Source organism: Bacillus rossius, chromosome 6 (genome assembly GCF_032445375.1).
Source record: "Bacillus rossius redtenbacheri isolate Brsri chromosome 6, Brsri_v3, whole genome shotgun sequence".
NCBI classification, from domain to species: Eukaryota; Metazoa; Arthropoda; class Insecta; order Phasmatodea; family Bacillidae; genus Bacillus; species Bacillus rossius.
This window is the reverse complement of record NC_086334.1, coordinates 37115115-37140614: the sequence shown is the minus strand read 5'-3', so window position 1 is coordinate 37140614 and position 25500 is coordinate 37115115. Positions and strand designations below refer to the sequence as shown.

The 25500-nt window shown below is 38.3% G+C and overlaps 1 protein-coding gene across 3 annotated transcripts in view; it reads left to right on the top strand.

The window, feature by feature from the left end:
- Positions 1 to 6592: 6592 nt before the first annotated feature.
- LOC134533039 (thymosin beta) overlaps positions 6593 to 25500 on the top strand; it is a 40557-nt gene continuing 21649 nt past the window's right edge. Inside the window, exon 1 of one of the 3 annotated variants that reach the window (XM_063370208.1) lies at positions 6593 to 6806. The gene's annotated coding sequence lies outside the window, so the exon portion shown is untranslated. The remainder of the gene's footprint in view (positions 6807 to 25500) is intronic. The other 2 variants (XM_063370206.1, XM_063370207.1) reach the window with 2 other exon arrangements.

Sequence of the window (25500 nt, the reverse complement as noted above, 5' to 3'; positions counted from 1 at the left end):
GCAGGCCGCGTTCCCAGTACGCAGCGCGGTGACAGCGTTGGCCTAGCCTCTGACGTCACCGCAGCTTTCGAAACCGAGAGCGCACGAGCGAGCGGAGCCCCGGTGATTCACCGCCCGCAATACGCCGTATTGGCGCGAAGCTTTGCCGCCCGACCGTTATCGGCTCGCGCTGCGGGCATGCGCAGTGCGCACTGCGCAGTCGCGCGCCGCTGCGATGCCGTGAACACGAGCGTAAACAGTGCTGCCATCTTAGGCTGGAGTCACGATTAAAATAAAACATGCTCACGACTGTGCACACGAACTGTGCGAAGTCGGTTCACAGTTGAAATCTTACTGGTAATTTCATCCAGTGAAATTTCGCGATATATCCGACATCTGTTGGAAGTATTAGTTTGTAACTATAACTACCAAATTATTATCCCGTGACATCTGACCCGCAATTTGTGAGCACAGTTTTTCAACATATATAAAAATAATAGTTATATAAAATATTTAGCTAACCATTCTAACCACGACACTTTTTTTTTATTTACAATACTTGCTAGTTCTCTGGTACAAAAAAAAATGGGTTCATACTCTACTCTCATTGGTTGTTGCTCCATTCGTCCGAAACGGAAATAAAATATATTCATTTACCTTTTATGAACACGACCTCTCTCATATGCGCACGACCGTCCTATGCGCTATTGTGAATCAGGAGGTTCGTAAACATGGCAGTCAAATATTGAACACACGACATACTTACTGTTATATTTTCAATTGTGCTTTAGTTGTTTTACAACTACTTTTTTGTTGGGAAAGTAACCATTTATTTGCTAGTGGTGAATCTGGCTGCCCTAGACTTTGCGAAGTCTTGGGCCATTTACGTTTGGAGAGTGGTTTTACAGTGTAGAGTGTTGGGCCTGTGGAGGGAGGGGGGAGATCCTCAGTGGTTACAATACCCCGCAGACAAAAGTGGGCTCCAGATAAATTTGATAAATAAACTATTTGAATAAACGTTTTTGAGACAACCAAGGACTTAAATGTGTACAATGGGTTTGAACCAAGGGCGCAACAATAAGGGGGGGGGGGGGGTGCAAGGGTATTTTGCCTCCCCTCTGAAACCTTGAAGTGGGGGCAAACGGGGGCAAAGAAAGTGTTGTGTAATCAATTTTTAGATAATAAAACTGTTTAAATAGCACCATTTGCCACATTAAAATACAAATTTTCTCGGGGGAGGCCCCCGGACCCCCCGCTTCAATAGGGGGGATCGATGATTCTTTATAAAAAGGCATATGGCCTTTGGAAATTTAGTTGTTGCGCCCCTGGTTTGAACATAGTGTTTTCAAATACATTTCTTGACACGAATTACATGTAGTTTCCGCACCTGCCGTTAGAATTCGTTGCCTGAGCAGCTACGTTGATAATTGAATCATTTGATTAGCAGACAGAAATTTTAAACTATTTAATTAAACAGTTCGGATAAAAGAAAAAAAATACTTGAAAAAATACTAAACCCCGGCTTTAGACCTCATTTTGGACAAGGAATTTTATTACAATACTGTCCATCTGGTTAAAATTGATTAAACAAATAATACTATGAAGTTTTCCTTTGTATCTATGAACGTTGGTTCGCGCCATCCGCCACAGATGGCAACACCGTGGTTACACATTTCCGTTCCTTGCTGCTTCCGCTCCATTCACGAAATTACTCCAACCAAATGCCGTATACTGATAGCTAAGATGTTTACACATCAAAAAACTTAAATTATGTATTTTTCACACTAACACACTGACGTATGGTCCTTGATATGTAGCTGTAGGTGATGCTGCTTCTCACACACTTGAAATTGTAGGTGTTGTTTCAGCTAACCTTGCATCACCAAAAATAACTACCTTCACTGATATTTTGCAAGGAACCATCTCAGCATTTGCCTGGGGTGATTTCAGGAAATCGTGGAAAACAGAAATCAGCATGTCTAGGTCGTATTCGAACTCGTAACTAGTGTTTTTACTGCTACGATACCTCGCTTTGTAGGTGCCTTTTAAAATTGGCTTGAGAATATGTATTTATTTACAATTAAACCCGCTTATACAAGTTTCACTTTTGCTTTCGTTTTGATTTCTGCACAAAAAAAAAAAATTCCCAGACATTTTTAGGAACTACAAATTTTTTACTCAACATTGTAAGTACGTAGTATAAGCAATTGCAGAGAGCTTTCATTTTAGTTATTCCACTATAATATAACTATACAATTATAATTTCCCTTAACCCAAAGAACTTAGCTGATGACAATGCAAGTGCTTGGCTAGTGTGTCACCACCATGTGTAAAACTAGTGTCAGGGGCGTTACGACATGTAACAACTCAAATGATTATACTTCTCTAATCGTCTTTAACATATTTTCATTAGAAAACCAGGTTCCCATTTTCCTATAGTTTCTTTGCTAACTTCTTTGAAAATAAAGTAACTGTGTTCGTCTTAGAAGATAAGCGTATAACATACAATCTCTTTAGTTATTAATTGGGGTACCTCAGGGATCAGTACTAGGACCAATTATGTTTATTATGTTTATCAATGATATCGGGAAATTTCCAGTGAAGGGAAAAATGTCCAAATTTGCAGATGATACAAGTATCTTTTATTTTGCAGAGCCTGATGTAGATATGAAACAAATTATACAATATGATCTGAATATTTTGCAAAAATGGTTTCAGGAAAACAAGTTAACAGTGAATACTAACAAAACAAACTATATGATTTTTAATGAAGTAAGTAACAAAGATATAAAAAATAACATAAATATAACTTATAATGACTGCATACTTGAACAAGTATCATCAACAACATATCTTGGACTGGTCATTGATTCCAAACTCACATGGGAGAAACATTTTAGTAAAGTTAAGGGCAAAATAACACCAATTATTGGAATAATGCACAGGTTAAGAGGCACGATATCTCCAAGTTACTGAAAGCTATTTATAGCTCCCTCATAGAATCACATCTTAGATACATGTTAGTAATCTGGGGGTGGTGCAACAAAATACATCTGCATGAGTTGGAAGTATTGCAAAATAGAGCTATTAGGATTTTGTATGGGCATGACTACCTTACTCCAACAATCAAACTTTATAGCGAAACTGACATACTACAGCTAAAAGACCTCCGAAAATACTCATCTATATTATTATCCTATATAAACATTTTAATGGTCTTACATCATTAAATACACTGTTCACCCTGAATTCGGAGGTACATAACTATCAAACGAGAGGAGAGAGTAAATTACACATAGTGCAATGTAATACATCATCTTTTGGTAGTAATAGTGTCAGAAACAACCTAGTTAAGATTTATAATGAAGTATCTAAAAGCTTCAATAAAAAAAAGATATTATCTACTTGCATGTAAACATTAACGGCAATAATAACTAATGATTAAGAAAAAACCTTAAGAATTAATTAGTTTAATAATGATAAAAAAAATATAAAAAAGACAGATAAAGGGTTCTATTTATAATTAATATTTTTGAGTATGATATGTGTTATTTCTATTGTAATTTCTTATGACTATTACTGCTAAATATTACTAAAAGTTTTATGAGACCCTGAACATGTTTGTAATAATCATAGATATTACTGTCATTAGTATTTGACGTGCGTGGTAAAACGTAATAATGTATGTGTATAGGCTATTTTGATATTGATAACCATACGGATACATGTGTTTATGTTGTTGTATATACGTTGTACATTGTATGTATAGTCCCCCAGCATGAGCTTTCAGCTCTTTGGGACAAGTTGCAATAAAGTTAAAAAAAAAAAAAATAATATTTTTACCCTTTTATTCGACAGCTCGTGTGGGACTTGAAAGAACGGTTGAACTTACGGTTTAGTTCATAATAAATACAATGGTGTACGTTGCTGTAACAAAGTAAATATGTGTGCCATATTTTCCATACTTAAAATTAAAGTTATTCATGTTAGTTGTTTTTTTCACTCTCGAAATAAACGAGAAAGTAAAACGTTTCTCAAGTGCTTTTTGTAATCAGAGCTGTTCCAGAATAGGCAGTTTTCAAATAAAATATTTCTCACTGCTAGAGCTCTGTACATCCATTTGCCAGCCACGAAAACCTTCAGCTACTCGCCTACCAGCACTCGCAACAGATAAGTCTGTACCGAAATCGTCACCCACATTTTGTTACAGGCTAGAAGTAGCCAGTCATAAACGACTAGCCCACTGAACTGTCGCCAGTAGGCCAAGGCCCACAGTTCTTTCTGTCAGGGCCTCGTTCTCGATCTGTCACTCAGTCCATGCTAGATCTCAGCATTGGATCAAAGCCCGGGCGTTGTCGTCTTTTATAGCGTGGGATGCCCACCAATCATGTCTTTCCCAGCTGTCTTACCGCGGCATCGAGGGGTTCTCATGATCCTGTTCAAGTTTAGCTTCCTCCCCCCAAGGGTTCCAACACCGGGAGAAGGCCCAGGATACATGTTTCAGAAAATTTTGTAGTGTGTTATAATAGGAAAATAATCGGAAATCAGTTAGGTAAATGTATAGAGCTCCTGTTACAAGTAAGAGATTTTTTGAGATTTAGATCTATCAAGACTTTACGTAAGCTTTTGGACATACAGCTTACATCAAGTGATGCACTCCCAATTGCACAAATCTTTCAAAGATAATATTTAGACCTATGTTTCGTTAGTTGTATTTAAAACGTAAATGGTTATCTATGACTGCAGTAAAAGTGTGTAGAATGTTTGGCTGTTATAATTTTTAATTTTGAAGCTTCTTTACTTTATTTAAATTACTTTATTTAAATTTTTTATCGGATTTCTGAAGGGGAAAACTCGCACAAAATTTCAATTTTTTTTTCCTTCTGATATAAACATATATATTATTAATCGGTTCTAAAATTTGACATATACAATTTGCAGATTCTGTGATTATTCTTTTCACATACTACAATATTTTCTTTTAGTTTGGCCCTTCAGATCTTTCTCCCGCTCAATATGTCGGTGATAACATGCTCCACTAACACACAGCCAGGGTAAGTGGATAGTGGGTAGGTACGATCCCAATAGCCGGCCAAACTCATTTTACGAGTACCGGGTCGGTATTCAACTACATTTTGGTATTTTAGTGCTTAACTGTGTGACGTGATTGAGTTGGTAACTATATTCTGTGATATATATATATATATATATATATATATATATATATATATATATATATATATATATATATATATTTAAGCCACTCGTTGCTTACTGCAAGGACGTAATATATATCTACATTAACATTTTATTTTCAGGTCAAAAGTTTGATACTTGATTCCAACGATTCTCTTTGTTGAAAGCATAGAAATGTACCTAATTATATAGACTTTTTAAGTTAAGAGATTTGTCAATATAAATTTCCAAAAAATATTTTTAAAATTCCTCATCCACATGTAAATTATAAAGTATTAAGTTGCAGTTGATGTATTACATAGTTATGTAATGATAACCAAACACAAAACATTTTCTTCATAAAAATACAGGCATACAGAGCCATCAGTAACTTTAAGTACCTTCAGCTAGGTACACGTCGATAATTTTTTTTAACATTTTGTCGAGAAACTGTCTCACTGTCAAATTTTCGCTTTCAACACCTTCCAACATATGTCAAATAAAATTGGAGGGTTATGACGTCACCGAAAACGCCACTAGTGCAGCCATGTTTGACATGTTGGATAACATGGTTTTCTATCATATAATCTAGCACATAGGACTGGTTCTAAAATACGCTGGATGTTGGATACGATCGGCTAATCATAATCGTTCCTAGCAAAAACGGAAATTACATCTGTTTTCGTCTCAACAATTCTTAAAAATTGCGAAGAGCACATGGCCGATTAAAAAGGTTAAAACAATCAAATAATTAAAAATATTTTTTAAATTAATGTTGTATGCAAAAACATTGTGTGCGTAAAAATTAAATTACGTGTCTATAACTTAAATTTATTATGAATATTATTGTGATTAAAATTTATACATGTTCATTTTTTTTTTTTTTTTAATGGGGGACCCTGCCAAAATGTTCCTGTCAGGCACAGTTGGGAAAATACATACATGGAGGGAGACACTCTATACATCCATAGGAAATACATTTACAGTTATATACAACACAATGGTTTGCCCGGAGGAGGCCTCGTCCAACTATATAAGTCCTTGGAGGCTGGTGGTGATGTCGTTGTTTCCGTTGATGGTGGAGGTCCTGATGCATTGGCGGTGAGGGAGGGCCCTTTAATTTATAAATTTAGAAAAAAAAATTGATAAGTTTGAGATAACTCAGATCAAAAATAAACTTTGATATCATGACATGATTTAAAACATATTTAAGTTTAGCTGTCAAAATATATTGATGGAGAAGTTTGAAAGCCATTTTCCGTCCAATACTTCCTCTCCAGCTGTATTGTCAAATATATTAGAGACAAATATTTGACAGTGTGACAGGGCCTTTAGCAAATATAAAAATAAGACTTCAATGTTGTATACAAATTCGAAACTGCGAAGCTCACGTGCACGCTCTATCACAATATTCACTCTACGGTTGAAAGCGTCTAGCGTCTGCTGTAGCACTCCTAGCGGACACCGGCGGAACCAAGTGTGTGATTCATCGCGTGTCCTTCTCCACTAGCGAAGCCGGCGCTTTCTTGTTAGTCGCGAACTGCCTGCGGTCGGAGAAGTTGCTGCTCGTGCATTAACTTGATTCTATTTGTGCCTGCAACTACAAGAAAAGCCACTTCGCTTCATTTGTAGATTGTCCTGTCATCACACAAGTAAGTAAACGCTTGCTTAGACGTGCTGAATGCAATGTTTGTACGCGAGGCTGGAGCGTCCGGAATGTCAAGTGACAGCTGCAGCGAATGCCGTGCAGGTTTGGGTGTGGTTTTGCTGCCGGAGGCAATGGCCGGGCAGGGACGTGGCAGCTGCATTCTGTGCCGACTACATTCTGTCCACCACACGCATGACGTTCTTAAAGGAATGTTTACAATGTTTATAACATTAATACACGGCTTAATGTGTTGCGCATTTAATTTCATAAAGTTCCTGTATACTCACTTAAGATAACTTAAGATGACTTTGTTATGAAAATCTAGGACCAAAAAGTGGGAGAAAAGATTCTCATGTAAAAAGTTGATAGTAAAATTAATTTTTTTATAGTTAAGTGGAATGAATCATCCCCCTATTTAAGTTATTTTTGTATTGAAGTATTTTTCCACTTTTTTAGTATATTTCATGTAAAAGAAACTAATATCTAGGGATATTGTCGTAGTAGTTTGTTAATTATTAAAGATCATTTTAATTTAATTCATAGCAGTTGCATTGGCAATAAAAAAGTTATAAGTCTTTTCGTTTTCCTGTCATAACTACTGTTAGCTTGGAAAACTTACTCGTTAAAGTATATTGATTTAAACGTTCCGTTTTTAAAATAATATACATAAGTTATATCAAATTAGATTTTTTACTTTCTAATTTTAATTTGTTACAATGCCGAACTGAAGGTGCTAATGTTTTGGTGTGTTACTTAACTGTAGTGGTAATGGCACTTTCATATTCATACACTTTCAAACAGATTCGATACCGGATCACATTCGTGCAGAAATCAATTTGAACTCTGAATAATTATTGTGGTACGAGCTACTAGGAAAGTTTATTCGCTTCGCTCAAACGTTTTAAGTTGCCCCATCAACAATAACTTAATAACACAGACGTCAGCCGGCATTAGTGCGCCAATCTATTTGTGGCACGATATTGCCTTGAAAGGAAAGTAAAGCTGCTCATAATCTTACCCCTACTCTCTCACAAGACTATAAATTTCCTTTAGCGGGCATCGGTTAACTTCGTATACAGTCGTGCAGGTTCGTGACAGGTCCTTCGTTCCATGTGTTTCAGAGGCCCCACCCAGGGTACAGCTGTTCGCAAGAGACGTTTGCTTCTTTTGTTTAGAGTCGCTGCAATCTTTCTGAAAGCAATCGATCAGGCCACATTGTTACTACTTTCAGTTTATTTATTAATATGAATTATTATCGGCCAGTAGTGAACCCTTCGTGGGGATGTTGGAGGGTTGACAGACGTACAAAAATTATTCACTAGGTATATAATCTATTAAGATTAGATACTTACGTAAACGTGTATGGCATTGTAATTGCTAGTATTTTTTATATAACGTTCTTTTAACTTTAGAATGATTTTAATTAATCATACTGATGTAAATTTCTATTGACACAGTCATTACCACCCCCTCCTCCATTACCAGCGTTGCGCCATAGACATATTTGATATACACAGAGCTACGTACCAGCTGATGCGTCCGCCATGTCAATGTGGTTTTGGTTTTGACAGTTCGATTTTAAAATTAAGCATTTTCTACTGCGCATTACCCGCGCTGTTTATACCCATCATTAGTCCATGTTTGAGTACCAGGTATTAATGTTCTGTGCATGGAGATATGTTTGTGGTTTGGGTGTCTGTTGAAGTTGGTCAACTGGTTGCAATTGGATATCAAAACAAATCGTAGCTGTATAAATGCTAATATTGTATAAATTTGTTTAATGGCTTGAAAACAAGTCGCTACGAAGAATCTTAAAGATGGCATCATGTAGTTAATATTTTTAAACACAATACCAACACAAATGCAAGAAATTAGATGTGCAAATATGAAAAAAAAAAAAAAAAAAAAAAAAGGTGGGGGGGGGGGGGGTAAGGGTTGTTCTCATTTTGACTTCAAGTATTAACATGGCCAAAATGTATATACACCAACTCTTCTTACCTCCATTGTTCGTTTTGTGATGTACGAAATTTTACTATTTTCGTGATAATCGACAGCGCGAAATGCTGTAGATATATTTTTCGAAAATTTAAAACTATTCTTAGGCTTTGGTTTTGTTATTTTTTCAGAGATTTGGCCGACCTTCATAACCTGCCCCACTGTAGAACGTATTGTCGGCAGACACAATTCTTTGAACGCTATTTTGGAAAATATCGAGAAAACATTGATTAGGCCCCAAAAAATATAGCGTTTTATATTTTTTAAATGTATTCAAACATGTATTTTTAAGATCTTTGTATTAATATTCTTCCCACTTCTCTTACCGCGATATTACAGAATCCCTTAGAAAGCACCCGTCTTCGTACATATATAGCTGTATGTAAATTGCATAGACTTGGTGTTAAATAATTATTTCAGATAACTAAAATAAAAATTTTCAAATAGAAAACTTGAGATGGTCGTCAGTACTGATCGAAAATAGCAGATGCCATCAATCAATCAAGTTTATTAAAGAAAGCATAGTTTAATTTTAAAGTAGCTACACTCAGAAACATCTGAATCCGAGTTATAAGTCAAATTAGTCTATTTTTGCCAAAGCAAAGGCACGTTTATGGATGCTAATTTTACTTATTTATTGGCACGATTGGGGTTCATTTTGACGGGCTGCGCGTAGGTTTTTGCACAAGAAAGTGAAAACGTTGTTTACTTCAGCTGTGTGTGTGTTAGGGGAAAAAAAAAAGGGGGGGGGATTTATTATCATCGCCATTAGAGACGAGGAGTGAAGCCATGTGAATGGAGCCGAGATGAATTGCGTGTTGGGAAACAAAATTTCCTTGACAGTCCACAGACTTAAGGCAACGTCCACCATGTTTTCCACTTGAGCAAAATCCGGATTGGAACGCGCTGGGAATGTAACTCTGATCTCCTTGGTGAGAGGGGAGTGATCTTACGGACTATACCACCGTGGCCACGGGTAGGGGCACTGACAAAACCCGCCAGCCCAGGGCAACGTCCGCCACGCTTTCCACCGGGATTCTAACTGCGATCACAGTGAGAGGCAAATAATCTGCGGAAATTAAACCACCGTGACACCCTTATCAATTTACCAGTTAGAAATTAGATATGGTTTTACGCATGCGCGTGATAGTTGTAGATAGCATAAATCGGATGAACAGTTTTCAAATTACGAAATAGCACACCGGTAGCCAAAATGTTTTTTCTCTCCATTATCTAAAGCTTTTAGGGGTCTGACACTACTACGTAGTCTCAGCAAAACACAGTTATACACAATTTTTTATTGAAGACTCTCACCATCTGGGATGTGTGTGTGGTATTTCGTATTTTCTTTTAATATTTCATAAAAGTTAAGGATCTGTCTTAATATTGTTTCTTTGTATAGTTATGACCAAAATCGCTGGTATACAACGGAAAATATGAATAGCAAAGATAAAACACAGCTGTCACGCATTGTGAATTTTAAAATAAATATATATTTTGTTCTCTTAGAGACCCGAATTTAAAACACTTCAGTTTGAAGTTAAGTATTGCAGTGACGTTAGATGTGAAATTTTTAGATTGTCGCAAGACGAACCTAAGCGAAAGCATTTGTCATGGGTGTTTTTATTTATCAAGAACGAAAGTTATAGGTTCGAAGGCGATCAGATACCGATCTAGTTCTAATCTTAAATGACGACCTGTTCCTAGCCATTAAAAACGTATCGTGGGTCTGGCTCCACTCAACACATTTATACGAGAGTAGGCGCACGAGTGTTATCAGTAGGGCTTTGTAGAGTTTGTGAGTCCTAATCTTCTGCAAATATGAGCGCGAGGCGCTCCTTTTGAAACGCTGCGCCACAATGTTTGTCTTTCATCTCCTGGTTGGAAACGGCTTGCAGCCTGTTGGAAGGATAATTCCGAAAATGCACACTCGGGAGTTCGACTGGTGGGTCTTAAAATCTCCCGTTTCGATTCCCGGTCCAAGTTCTTGTTTCTTGCTGAGTTGAGAATTGCGAGTTTGTGGAGTGTCTGTGCGCAGTATTACAATCCAGTCATCGTATGCTACAAGTTGTAGCGGACAATACGATCTAGAAATATTTCAGCAAGGCATAATTTTATTTGCTCATTTAAGATATTTCACTTTTAATATAGTAAGGGTAATTTTTATTTTCTTTATTGTATCTTTAATTTTTTTTTCATGTAGTAATAAATATAGCTGAAACGCCACAGGTAGCATCGACACTAGAAAGCTCTAGCACACAAGCTTGATATATATCTATTTTTTTCTGAAAAAAAATGAGCGTGATTGTGCAAACAATGTACGTAAAACGGAGTGCGGGGTTAGAAGAAAAAAATTGAGCGAGTGTCTGACAGAGGATGGAGAGTTCCTGTAATAAATAAATTAATGAAAATTAAAAAAAAAAAATCCGCGTTATTTTGGAAACTAAAGGGTGACTTCAAGAATGGAAAGTGCGGTGTTAACGTTCCTATTTAACTTAATGCCATATATAAGATGATTCACGGGGAGTAAACCTGCCACTTCAAGGCTTATTCCTTTCTTATTTTGAAGTAAAACATGTTATGTATAACAGATAATTCCGCTGGAAGGGATTTAGTCAGACGAAACAGCACGTGCATTTGACATTGCTGATATTGGATTGTTCTCCTTTCGTTAGTGTATTCATCTTTGTTTATACCTGGGTTTTTCTACGAAAATGAATGTTAACCAGCAGTGGGGTATCGCGATGAAATTATTTAAAGTATTATCTTGCCAATTCCAATTACTATTAATAAAACTTATTTTTATTTAATGTATCACGAAATTCTGTTTTTAAATGAGCACTTATTAGGCACTAATCACTGGCTGATTTTTGGTTCGGTAACTGCAGTGGGTGGTCGCCAACTTGACTCGAGTCTCGGTGCTCGGTGTCGCCGGAGTGTCGTTACTCGGCGACAGCGCACTCGTGTCGCCCGGCCGGGAGTTATCGCCGGAAGTGCGATAGTGGCCGCGCCTCTGCTGCGGCTGATGACCGCTCCTCGGGGCTCGTCCGTCCCAGTTCATGCGCTCGTCCACACTTCGTGTCGTCGCGTCGACACTCGACAGGGCCGTCGACGGAAACCCCCATTATCTAATGTACGCCTTTCAAACCTCACAATTAATAGAAAACAAGAGTTCTTTCAGTACTCGCCAGAGATGTGCAACATCTATCCTCGGCGACGTGCTATTTCATGTTCTCATGTTGCCAATACTCTTATAATACGAAACACGGACACGAAATTTAACGTGGAATTCTTCAAAATAATGCCGAGCGTAATAAATGTATACGCAAATTGTGTTTTCAACTACATATCTTGACGCGAATAACACGTAGTTTCCGCACCTGCCGCTGCTACGTAACCTATTTAATAATTTGATTTAACAGACCTAATTTTAAAAATATTAAATTATACGGCTCCAATAAAAAGTGGAGAAAAAAACTTGAAAAAAAAAAACAACCTAAACCCTGGCTTTGGACCTGATTTTCGACAAGGAATTTTGGTAAAATACTACCCATCATATTAAAATTCATTAAACAGTTAAAAATATTACAGTTTACCTATGACTATGTGAACTTTGGTCCGCGCCATCCATCACAGATGGCATCACTGTGGTTACACAATTCCTTTCCGTGCGACTTCCGTTCCATTCATGTAATTACTCCTAACAAAAGTCTTATATCGAGAGCTGAGATGTGACACAAAACAAAACCCTCTGGTGCCCGGATTTAAGGGATTTTTCGGGTCTTCCCCCCCCCCCCTTTCTGGGATTCCTCATTGACGCTCCCTCTGGATGGCCCTGGTAGACCCATCGCCGCGAGGTCATTGGAGACTTCTGCTCGCATTACCAATCGGGGATGCTGGGGAAGGAATATGCCATGGCCTGGTCTATTGCAAGGAAGGAACCATCCCATCTTTTGCCTAGTGATTTCGGGAAGCTGTGTAACACAGAAGTCACCATGGCGGGACTGGTATTCCAACCAGGGTACTCTGGAACGCGAATCCAGTGTGAACATACACATGTGCTAGTACAGTAGTATACGTTCATATATGCCTAGTTTAATGGCACCGCAGAATTTGTTTGGGCCTGCAGTTTTTCATTTAATTTTGAAATTGTAAAAGAGAATCTCTTAAATTAATGCAGTATTACCTGAAACTTGAGCGACCGTTGGAACTGGCTTTGGACTAGAGGGAGAACGTCAGGTGTTGCTTTAGAATTGATAATTTTAAAATAATTAAAGTTAACTAGCTTAGATTTATAATGTCGGCGTTCTAATTTCGGTAGACATCTTCAAAAGAATACGATGCAGGTGTGTGTTATCAGTTCTTATTATGGGGTCATTCCATGTCAAGTGGTCTAAATTTGAGAAAAAATTTTTTGTGACCATCTTCAATCTTGATGAAATTTGGGGTAAGTCAATACCAATACTTAGGAGGATGTTACACACAATTTCAGTTTGATTGGCAGTATAGTCTGGGTTCTAGAGGCTCCTGCACAAAGATGGTCGTTGCAACACCAGCGTGCGCCTGAATAAAATGGCAAGTTTGAAATGCTATTGTGGCACAACTACAGCAGCTAGCATCCTGAAAATTGGTAACCTAGGAGAACTTTTTGTGCTCTACACAATGGTAAGAGTATCACTTATTCAAAAGGCTTACATTTATTGCTAGCACCTCCCAAAGTTGGCAAAAATATTCATTACCTTAAATTTAGAGCTGACTTTTGCGGTCCATAACTTTACAACAGTGTTGCCGGAATGCCTGTGCTTCTGCTACCTAATCAAGACCATAGCTGCTGTCAGTTTGCCAAAAGAGCAGCTTCTAAGCTTATTAAATTTTGCAGATATTTGCAGTAGTAGGAAAATACCGGTTCTGGGACAGGCGCAGGATCCAGGATCCGGCGGCCATCTTGGATGATGTCATCTAATCCGTATGCTAATCCATGCTAATCCGTATGCTAATCTATGCTAATCCTTGCCAATCTATGCTAATCCATGCCAATCCGTATGCTAATCCATGCCAATCCGTATGCCAATCTATGCTAATCCGTATGCCAATCTATGCCAATTCGTATGCCAATCTATGCTAATTCGTATGCCCATCTATGCTAATCCATATGCCAATCCATGCTAATCCATATGTTAATCCATGCTAATCCACACTAATCCATCCGCCATTTTGTATTTCTAGAAATTTCCACCAACTTCGAATCGTGACGTCACCGTTGCACTTTTTTGGATTCGAATTTTTTTTTTCGAACTTCAACTTTTCGAAATTCGATGTAATCATCAGCCGCCATCTTGTTTCGTCTGCTGGTGGCCGCCATCTTGTTTTCGTCTGCTGGTGGCCGCCATCTTGTTTTCGTCTGCTGGAGGCAGCCATCTTGTGACGTCATATAGTTCTGTTGGTCGCCACCAGATAGCAGCAGGGATTATTTTATTTTTTTCTTTAACTAAAATATTTTCAGTGCCGAGGCTGGGATTCGATCCATGGGACGTGAAAACGTCCAGGATGTCGTGGTTACGAGGCGGACGCCTTGACCACTAGACCACGAGACCAATTGGGATATGGTGGAATAAATAATCTATATATGCTACGTACTGACGGCAAGTTTATGATAAATGGGGGGGGAGGGTGTTTTTGCCTTCCTTAATGCATACCTAAGGCGCCACATTTGAAATTAAAATTATTATACAGCCGCCATCTTTAATTCCAGCACAGACTACCAGATGGCGCTAAATTCAAAAAATTAGTTGCCAGAGGCGCCGCCATCTTGGTTCTCAAGTTGGCTGGTAGATGTCGCTAGTATCGCGCGCCAAATTCAAAAATTAGTTGCCAGAGGCGCCGCCATCTTGGTTCTCAAGTTGGCTGGTAGATGTCGCTAGTATCGCGCGCCAAATTCAAAAATTAGTTGCCAGAGACGCCGCCATCTTGGTTCTCAAGTTGGCTGGTAGATGTCGCTAGTATCGCGCGCCAAATTCAAAAATTAGTTGCCAGAGGCACCGCCATCTTGGTTCTCAAGTTGATTGGTAGATGGCGCCACCGTCGCCATATTTTAGTTCATACAATCGATACCAGATGACGCCACCATCGCCATCTTTAGTTCCTAGTGTTGCTACCAGAGTGTGCCACCATCGCCATCTTTAATTCTTAAAGTTACCACCGGAGCGCGCCACCGTCGCCATCTTTAATTCTTAAAGTTACTGCCGGATGGCGCCAAGTGTTATGTAGTCAGTCTAGACAAGTCGGGATAAGTTTGGAACCTGTAGCTATATTATTATTAATTAATAATGTATGTTTATTAAATATGATAGAGTATTTATAAAATATTGGTGTTGTGTAGAGTCTCTCTCTCTTCTTCTCGTAGTGGCGGAAGACATCTCGAAGGTAGTGTTAGAATTTATGTATTAAAGCAATCACTCTAGCTGAGGAGGTTAATAACTTATAGTTACAATTCAATAATATCGGCAATTAAATGTTTTGAAATTAAAGCAAACAACGTAAATGTTAAACACATATTTATTTAAATCTTATTACAAACAGCAAGGGATAAGAAAAATCACTGATTTAAAAGAATTAAATAATGAGTAATAAAAGTACATAATATTCACACACTGCACATCATAGTGACAAAGTCAACATAACCTATTTACATAAACCAGAGACCCAATACCTAAATATTAAGCATAACTACAAGTTACATAGGATATAATATACTCTGAAATACATATTAAAGAGAAAATTGATATAAATAATATTATACTTTGCTCAATAGTTCCAGAAGTAATGAACGTACAGCTACACGAGCAATCTCAACAGTTCTTTCATCACTAGTGTTTTCTGTAGAACATACTTGAGTGGTGTCTTCACTGATCGGACCTAGATGACTGAGATCTCGGGTTCGACTCTTGCGAGATGTAGGAAGGCGAAGCTGACGCCTGCGTTTATGCTGGACTGCTACTGATGTAGTAGGTGCTGGCGATGTGGGACTCATCTGGGTACAGCTAGATGATGTCTGGACTGACGAAGTCTGACCACATGCAGATGCTGGCGGTGACTTAATAGCTGGTTGGTTGAATGCATGTACGAAAACCTCTTCAGGCGTTGCAGGGAGAACTGTATCGTCTCTCATCATATTCACACTACAATGTCCATAGCCCAGACAGTTGATAACTTCTAGAGGTGTATCTTGAGGTCCTGGGTTTAAAACCTGTTTCACGTGAAACACAGCGTCACAACTCTCCGAAAAATGTTTTAAAACACCGTCGATCCACTCACTATAATCAACAGTGCCTAGCCCAGGCGTTACACTGGAGTATATCCTGTTCGGTTGAAAGTTAGACATCTTGGTTAACTACTTCTGCTGTAGGTCCTTACACCACCACAGTTTCAGCTCGACTGCCATCGCACGAGGCGAGGGTCGTATCACTTGGATACAACATTCCAACACGGTGATCAACCATCCAAGCCCTAAGCATGCTCGCATTGTGTCTTGAGATCGAACCTGGACATGTATTATTGCACGTGTACAATTTATTTAATTCTTTCAATGATGGACAGTCATATTCTGCTTGTACATCTAATATTAGCACATGATGCTTACAATAGTTAGTTAGCCACCGTTTCTGCTCTATTCCTACAACCAATACAGGTCCGGTGAAATGACTTGCCAATATGTTGGGTATTGAAGCATAAGGAAAGAGTCCGTGTTCCCAATGTAAACCATGAAAATTTCTAGTGAGCCAAGCATTTGTTTTTTGATGCTTCCTGGTGAGATATCGCCATTCAAATGGAGGTTGAAAGTTACGTGTTATTACATTTCCTTCTTCATCTGCAATGCTAAGTTCCTTGATAATAAACCCATACTGACTAGAGAAGCCTTGGAGGTTTACACATTTCGTCATGGAGGTCGAGACGAGACTAAGCCGGTAATGTACTGTCAGGTCTTAGATAATGGACGACACAATCTACCTTGTTGCAGGATGTCTCGATTATGTCCGGAGCCTCCTCGTCACAATCACTGGCCCAGTGATGACCGAAGTTGCAGACCTCTAGTTGAAGTAACCATCCTCGGTGACGTAGTGCACACGGCAGAATCCTGGAGTTACTTCCGCGTACTTTGCAGTTGGATCGAACAGCATTTGCTTGAATTTGTAGCAGCAGCTCTATACCCACACGACTATGTGTTGACTGCTGTGTCTAGGGTGTTGACCTCAATTTATACCGCTAGGACCCCCCTCCAGTCCAGTCACGTGTACCGTTGCTTCCGTTGTTGTCCCCCCGCCTTGCTGGCGGCCTCCAACATTCGAACGAGGTGATCAACCATCCAAGCCCTAAGCATGCTCGCATTGTGTCTTGAGATCGGGCCTGGACATCCAAGTTACATAGAGTATAATATACTCTGAAATACATAATAAAGAGAAAATTGATATAAATAACATTATACTTTGCTTAATAGTTCCAGAAGTAATGAACGCACTGCTTGACCAGTGACAGGTGTAACTAAATATTAAATATATTTTATATTTTATTTTCCATTACCTTTCGTGGAATTTATTAATCATTCACTCTACGAAAAACAACTCAAGACAATGTACCCGACCATCGAATTAAATACAGTACCGCTATGCCTTACATGAAAGTCTAATTATTCGATAATCTGAATAACCTATAAATCATTCATGTACAAAGCCACACATACAGGCCAATTGTCTATGGACCATGAGACCGAGTCATGACAATATCAGACGTATAGGTTAGAATTTTCAGAACCGCAGGACCTTCTTCGTCTTTAGATAATTACAGTCATTTAGACCATCATGAAATCTTAATACATACTAAAGGACCAAGCAACCTTGAAAAATATTTTAGTAACACCAAGAGGTTTTGAACTAGTAAATATTCAGTCACTACATATTTTACTATGCGCAATCAACAAAAAGGAAGCACCATCAACGAAAAGGCAGCACATTTGTAAACACCATCAACAAAAAGGAAGCACAATCGGAAGCACATTCATAGAAAAGGAAGCACAATCGGAAGCACAATCACAAAAAGGAAGCACATTTGGAAGCACAATCACAAAAAGGAAGCACATTTGGAAGCACAATCCACAAAAAGGAAGCACATTTGGAAGCACATTCAACGAAAAAGGAAGCACAATCATAGAAATAACGCACAATCGGAAGCACAATCAACAAAAAGGAAGCACAATCGGAAGCACATTCATAGAAAAGGAAGCACAATCGGAAGCACATTCATAGAAAAGGAAGCACAATCGGAAGCACAATCACAAAAAGGAAGCACATTTGGAAGCACAATCCACAAAAAGGAAGCACATTTGGAAGCACATTCAACGAAAAAGGAAGCACATTTGGAAGCACATTCAACGAAAAAGGAAGCACAATCAACAAAAAGGAAGCACATTTTGGAAGCACCATCATCAAAAAGGAAGCACATTTTGGAAGCACAATCACAAAAAGGAAGCACATTTGGAAGCACAATCCACAAAAAGGAAGCACATTTGGAAGCACATTCAACGAAAAAGGAAGCACAATCATAGAAACAACGCACAATCGGAAGCACAATCCACAAAAAGGAAGCACATTTGGAAGCACATTCAACGAAAAAGGAAGCACAATCATAGAAACAACGCACAATCGGAAGCACAATCAACAAAAAGGAAGCACATTTTGGAAGCACCATCAACAAAAAGGAAGCACATTTTGGAAGCACCATCAAAAAGGCAGCACATTTTGGAAGCACAATCAAAAAAGGCAGCACATTTGGAAGCACATATACGACAAAAAGAAGGAAGCACATTTTGGAAGCACCATCAAAAGGCAGCACATTTGGTAACACAAGTTACGAGAACTAAGTCTTAGTTAGAAATCAGAATGCAAGAAATAAAAACATTAAATTTTTACTTTTAATATTTAATTTATTTCTTAAGATTATACAAATAGAAGTAAAATAAGCCATTATTGTATGTAGCCAGCTTTCCTCAGTTCTTCGAGTATGAAGGATATTTCTTTTATGCACGAATAGTTTCCTGCACAAAGCGAGCCATGTAGAAGTCTTAGCCGGTCAACCAATAAGTTTGGATCTTTCCACGATGTGTAATCAATCTCTTCTACCACCATCTCACTTGCTTGTTTATTATAAATACTTTTAATATCACAATCGTCCCAGTGATCATAATAAGCGTTATCAGATTTATTTATTTTAACACGTCGTTTCCATCGTTTCGGTCTCAGGACACCGTTACATTCTTCGATCTTGTCAGCGTTAGGTGCTTCATCACAGTCTATGCTTTTGTCAACAGCCTCAGAGTCACTGTAACAATCACTGTAGAAGGCATCCTCTTCACCCAGATTACCATATGAATTCGATATCGATGATGTCGAAGTGCCATTATCGTCTTCATGCTTCCTTTTTAGGAGTCCATCATCATTTTTACAAAGTAAGAAAGATTTAATTGAATTCGGCTGGAATGTATTCTCACTTTTCACGTTAAGGATTCTTCCATTGTCTTCATTCTTCCATAAATCATCATCGTCCTTCAATTTAAGTTCTTCGTCGAGATCGGAAGAGCCACGAACAAAATCTCTCTCAAGACAAGGAAAATTATTGTCGTAATGCACATCACTATTCCTTAGTCTAGTAGATCCATCGTTGTACTCTGGCTTGTAAGCAGGCTTAACGTTACAAGTTCTGTCATGTCTTTTTAAGCTCTCTCTCCGCGTAAACGACTTGCTACATCGAACGCAACTTATCATATTGCGTAGTGGATTTTTAACACAGTCATTCTTCTGGTGTTGTCTTCCATTCTTACTCAAGATAAATTCTTTGCTGCAAAACTTACACCTGTGTCCTTTCGATACAGCGACAGACACCGAATCAGGATTCATATTAGTTACTGTGACTAATGTTAGATACAAACAGACAGTTTTCCAATTGGAACCATTACTTAAATATAATTTTTTAAATATTTCTTAAGCGAGAGTTATCTCATGCAAAGGTACTTGTTGTAAGTAGTTCTGCTTTTCAACAACAGATGACACCACGTATTGCTTGCAGGTAAATATTATTTCTTTCTTTCATGCGGGATGCAGGATTCTCACTAACGATCGCAATACAGGGATGGCATCGCTAGACTCCAAGGAGAAGGTAGTTTGTTCATCCAGTTAGTGTTTCTCAAATTTCTCAGGGTATATATTATTATTTGACTTAATAATGATTTTTTTTAAATTCCACCTAATAAAAATAAAATAGAAGCACTCATAGAAAACCATCAGGGATGATGTCGTTTATAAACATCATAAATTAACATTTTTTTTAAAAAAAGTCCAAATTTAATCATGCTTAAGCAAAGAGAGCACAAGCCCGCTTGTGCTAGAACTCTCATGTTGCTTAAGCAAAGAGTTCACAAGCCCGCTTGTGCTAGAACTCTCATGTTGCTTAAGCAAAGAGTTCACAAGCCCGCTTGTGCTAGAACTCTCATGTTGCTTAAGCAAAGAGTTCACAAGCCCGCTTGTGCTAGAACTCTCATGTTGCTTAAGCAAAGAGTTCACAAGCCCGCTTGTGCTAGAACTCTCATGTTGCTTAAGCAAAGAGTTCACAAGCCCGCTTGTGCTAAACTCTCATGTTGCTTAAGCAAAGAGTTCACAAGCCCGCTTGTGCTAGAACTCTCATGTTGCTTAAGCAAAGAGTTCACAAGCCCGCTTGTGCTAGAACTCTCATGTTGCTTAAGCATGATTAAATTTGGACTTTTTTTTAAAAAAAATGTTAATTTATGATGTTTATAAACGACATCATCCCTGATGGTTTTCTATGAGTGCTTCTATTTTATTTTTATTAGGTGTAATTAAAAAAAAATCATTATTAAGTCAAATAATAATATATACCCTGAGAAATTTGAGAAACACTAACTGGATGAACAAACTACCTTCTCCTTGGAGTCTAGCGATGCCATCCCTGTATTGCGATCGTTAGTGAGAATCCTGCATCCCGCATGAAAGAAAGAAATAATATTTACCTGCAAGCAATACGTGGTGTCATCTGTTGTTGAAAAGCAGAACTACTTACAACAAGTACCTTTGCATGAGATAACTCTCGCTTAAGAAATATTTAAAAAAATATATTTAAGTAATGGTTCCAATTGGAAAACTGTCTGTTTGTATCTAACATTAGTCACAGTAACTAATATGAATCCTGATTCGGTGTCTGTCGCTGTATCGAAAGGACACAGGTGTAAGTTTTGCAGCAAAGAATTTATCTTGAGTAAGAATGGAAGACAACACCAGAAGAATGACTGTGTTAAAAATCCACTACGCAATAGGATAAGTTGCGTTCGATGTAGCAAGTCGTTTACGCGGAGAGAGAGCTTAAAAAGACATGACAGAACTTGTAACGTTAAGCCTGCTTACAAGCCAGAGTACAACGATGGATCTACTAGACTAAGGAATAGTGATGTGCATTACGACAATAATTTTCCTTGTCTTGAGAGAGATTTTGTTCGTGGCTCTTCCGATCTCGACGAAGAACTTAAATTGAAGGACGATGATGATTTATGGAATAATGAAGACAATGGAAGAATCCTTAACGTGAAAAGTGAGAATACATTCCAGCCGAATTCAAGTAGATCTTTCTTACTTTGTAAAAATGATGATGGACTCCTAAAAAGGAAGCATGAAGACGATAATGGCACTTCGACATCATCGATATCGAATTCATATGGTAATCTGGGTGAAGAGGATGCCTTCTACAGTGATTGTTACAGTGACTCTGAGGCTGTTGACAAAAGCATAGACTGTGATGAAGCACCTAACGCTGACAAGATCGAAGAATGTAACGGTGTCCTGAGACCGAAACGATGGAAACGACGTGTTAAAATAAATAAATCTATTAACGCTTATTATGATCACTGGGACGATTGTGATATTAAAAGTATTTATAATAAACAAGCAAGTGAGATGGTGGTAGAAGAGATTGATTACACATCGTGGAAAGATCCAAACTTATTGGTTGACCGGCTAAGACTTCTACATGGCTCGCTTTGTGCAGGAAACTATTCGTGCATAAAAGAAATATCCTTCATACTCGAAGAACTGAGGAAAGCTGGCTACATACAATAATGGCTTATTTTACTTCTATTTGTATAATCTTAAGAAATAAATTAAATATTAAAAGTAAAAATTTAATGTTTTTATTTCTTGCATTCTGATTTCTAACTAAGACTTAGTTCTCGTAACTTGTGTTACCAAATGTGCTGCCTTTTGATGGTGCTTCCAAAATGTGCTTCCTTCTTTTTGTCGTATATGTGCTTCCAAATGTGCTGCCTTTTTTGATTGTGCTTCCAAAATGTACTGCCTTTTTGATGGTGCTTCCAAAATGTGCTTCCTTTTTGTTGATGGTGCTTCCAAAATGTGCTTCCTTTTTGTTGATTGTGCTTCCGATTGTGCGTTGTTTCTATGATTGTGCTTCCTTTTTCGTTGAATGTGCTTCCAAATGTGCTTCCTTTTTGTGGATTGTGCTTCCGATTGTGCGTTGTTTCTATGATTGTGCTTCCTTTTTCGTTGAATGTGCTTCCAAATGTGCTTCCTTTTTGTGGATTGTGCTTCCAAATGTGCTTCCTTTTTGTGATTGTGCTTCCAAAATGTGCTTCCTTTTTGATGATGGTGCTTCCAAAATGTGCTTCCTTTTTGTTGATTGTGCTTCCTTTTTCGTTGAATGTGCTTCCAAATGTGCTTCCTTTTTCGTTGAATGTGCTTCCAAATGTGCTTCCTTTTTGTGGATTGTGCTTCCAAATGTGCTTCCTTTTTGTGATTGTGCTTCCGATTGTGCTTCCTTTTCTATGAATGTGCTTCCGATTGTGCTTCCTTTTCTATGAATGTGCTTCCGATTGTGCTTCCTTTTTGTTGATTGTGCTTCCGATTGTGCGTTATTTCTATGATTGTGCTTCCTTTTTCGTTGAATGTGCTTCCAAATGTGCTTCCTTTTTGTGGATTGTGCTTCCAAATGTGCTTCCTTTTTGTGATTGTGCTTCCAAATGTGCTTCCTTTTTGTGATTGTGCTTCCGATTGTGCTTCCTTTTCTATGAATGTGCTTCCGATTGTGCTTCCTTTTTGTTGATGGTGTTTACAAATGTGCTGCCTTTTCGTTGATGGTGCTTCCTTTTTGTTGATTGCGCATAGTAAAATATGTAGTGACTGAATATTTACTAGTTCAAAACCTCTTGGTGTTACTAAAATATTTTTCAAGGTTGCTTGGTCCTTTAGTATGTATTAAGATTTCATGATGGTCTAAATGACTGTAATTATCTAAAGACGAAGAAGGTCCTGCGGTTCTGAAAATTCTAACCTATACGTCTGATATTGTCATGACTCGGTCTCATGGTCCATAGACAATTGGCCTGTATGTGTGGCTTTGTACATGAATGATTTATAGGTTATTCAGATTATCGAATAATTAGACTTTCATGTAAGGCATAGCGGTACTGTATTTAATTCGATGGTCGGGTATATTGTCTTGAGTTGTTTTTCGTAGAGTGAATGATTAATAAATTCCACGAAAGGTAATGGAAAATAAAATATAAAATATATTTAATATTTAGTTACACCTGTCACTGGTCAAGCAGTGCGTTCATTACTTCTGGAACTATTAAGCAAAGTGTAATGTTATTTATATCAATTTTCTCTTTATTATGTATTTCAGAGTATATTATACTCTATGTAACTTGGATGTCCAGGCCCGATCTCAAGACACAATGCGAGCATGCTTAGGGCTTGGATGGTTGATCACCTCGTTCGAATGTTGGAGGCCGCCAGCAAGGCGGGGGGACAACAACGGAAGCAACGGTACACGTGACTGGACTGGAGGGGGGTCCTAGCGGTATAAATTGAGGTCAACACCCTAGACACAGCAGTCAACACATAGTCGTGTGGGTATAGAGCTGCTGCTACAAATTCAAGCAAATGCTGTTCGATCCAACTGCAAAGTACGCGGAAGTAACTCCAGGATTCTGCCGTGTGCACTACGTCACCGAGGATGGTTACTTCAACTAGAGGTCTGCAACTTCGGTCATCACTGGGCCAGTGATTGTGACGAGGAGGCTCCGGACATAATCGAGACATCCTGCAACAAGGTAGATTGTGTCGTCCATTATCTAAGACCTGACAGTACATTACCGGCTTAGTCTCGTCTCGACCTCCATGACGAAATGTGTAAACCTCCAAGGCTTCTCTAGTCAGTATGGGTTTATTATCAAGGAACTTAGCATTGCAGATGAAGAAGGAAATGTAATAACATGTAACTTTCAACCTCCATTTGAATGGCGATATCTCACCAGGAAGCATCAAAAAACAAATGCTTGGCTCACTAGAAATTTTCATGGTTTACATTGGGAACACGGACTCTTTCCTTATGCTTCAATACCCAACATATTGGCAAGTCATTTCACCGGACCTGTATTGGTTGTAGGAATAGAGCAGAAACGGTGGCTAACTAACTATTGTAAGCATCATGTGCTAATATTAGATGTACAAGCAGAATATGACTGTCCATCATTGAAAGAATTAAATAAATTGTACACGTGCAATAATACATGTCCAGGTTCGATCTCAAGACAAAATGCGAGCATGCTTAGGGCTTGGATGGTTGATCACCGTGTTGGAATGTTGTATCCAAGTGATACGACCCTCGCCTCGTGCGATGGCAGTCGAGCTGAAACTGTGGTGGTGTAAGGACCTACAGCAGAAGTAGTTAACCAAGATGTCTAACTTTCAACCGAACAGGATATACTCCAGTGTAACGCCTGGGCTAGGCACTGTTGATTATAGTGAGTGGATCGACGGTGTTTTAAAACATTTTTCGGAGAGTTGTGACGCTGTGTTTCACGTGAAACAGGTTTTAAACCCAGGACCTCAAGATACACCTCTAGAAGTTATCAACTGTCTGGGCTATGGACATTGTAGTGTGAATATGATGAGAGACGATACAGTTCTCCCTGCAACGCCTGAAGAGGTTTTCGTACATGCATTCAACCAACCAGCTATTAAGTCACCGCCAGCATCTGCATGTGGTCAGACTTCGTCAGTCCAGACATCATCTAGCTGTACCCAGATGAGTCCCACATCGCCAGCACCTACTACATCAGTAGCAGTCCAGCATAAACGCAGGCGTCAGCTTCGCCTTCCTACATCTCGCAAGAGTCGAACCCGAGATCTCAGTCATCTAGGTCCGATCAGTGAAGACACCACTCAAGTATGTTCTACAGAAAACACTAGTGATGAAAGAACTGTTGAGATTGCTCGTGTAGCTGTACGTTCATTACTTCTGGAACTATTGAGCAAAGTATAATATTATTTATATCAATTTTCTCTTTAATATGTATTTCAGAGTATATTATATCCTATGTAACTTGTAGTTATGCTTAATATTTAGGTATTGGGTCTCTGGTTTATGTAAATAGGTTATGTTGACTTTGTCACTATGATGTGCAGTGTGTGAATATTATGTACTTTTATTACTCATTATTTAATTCTTTTAAATCAGTGATTTTTCTTATCCCTTGCTGTTTGTAATAAGATTTAAATAAATATGTGTTTAACATTTACGTTGTTTGCTTTAATTTCAAAACATTTAATTGCCGATATTATTGAATTGTA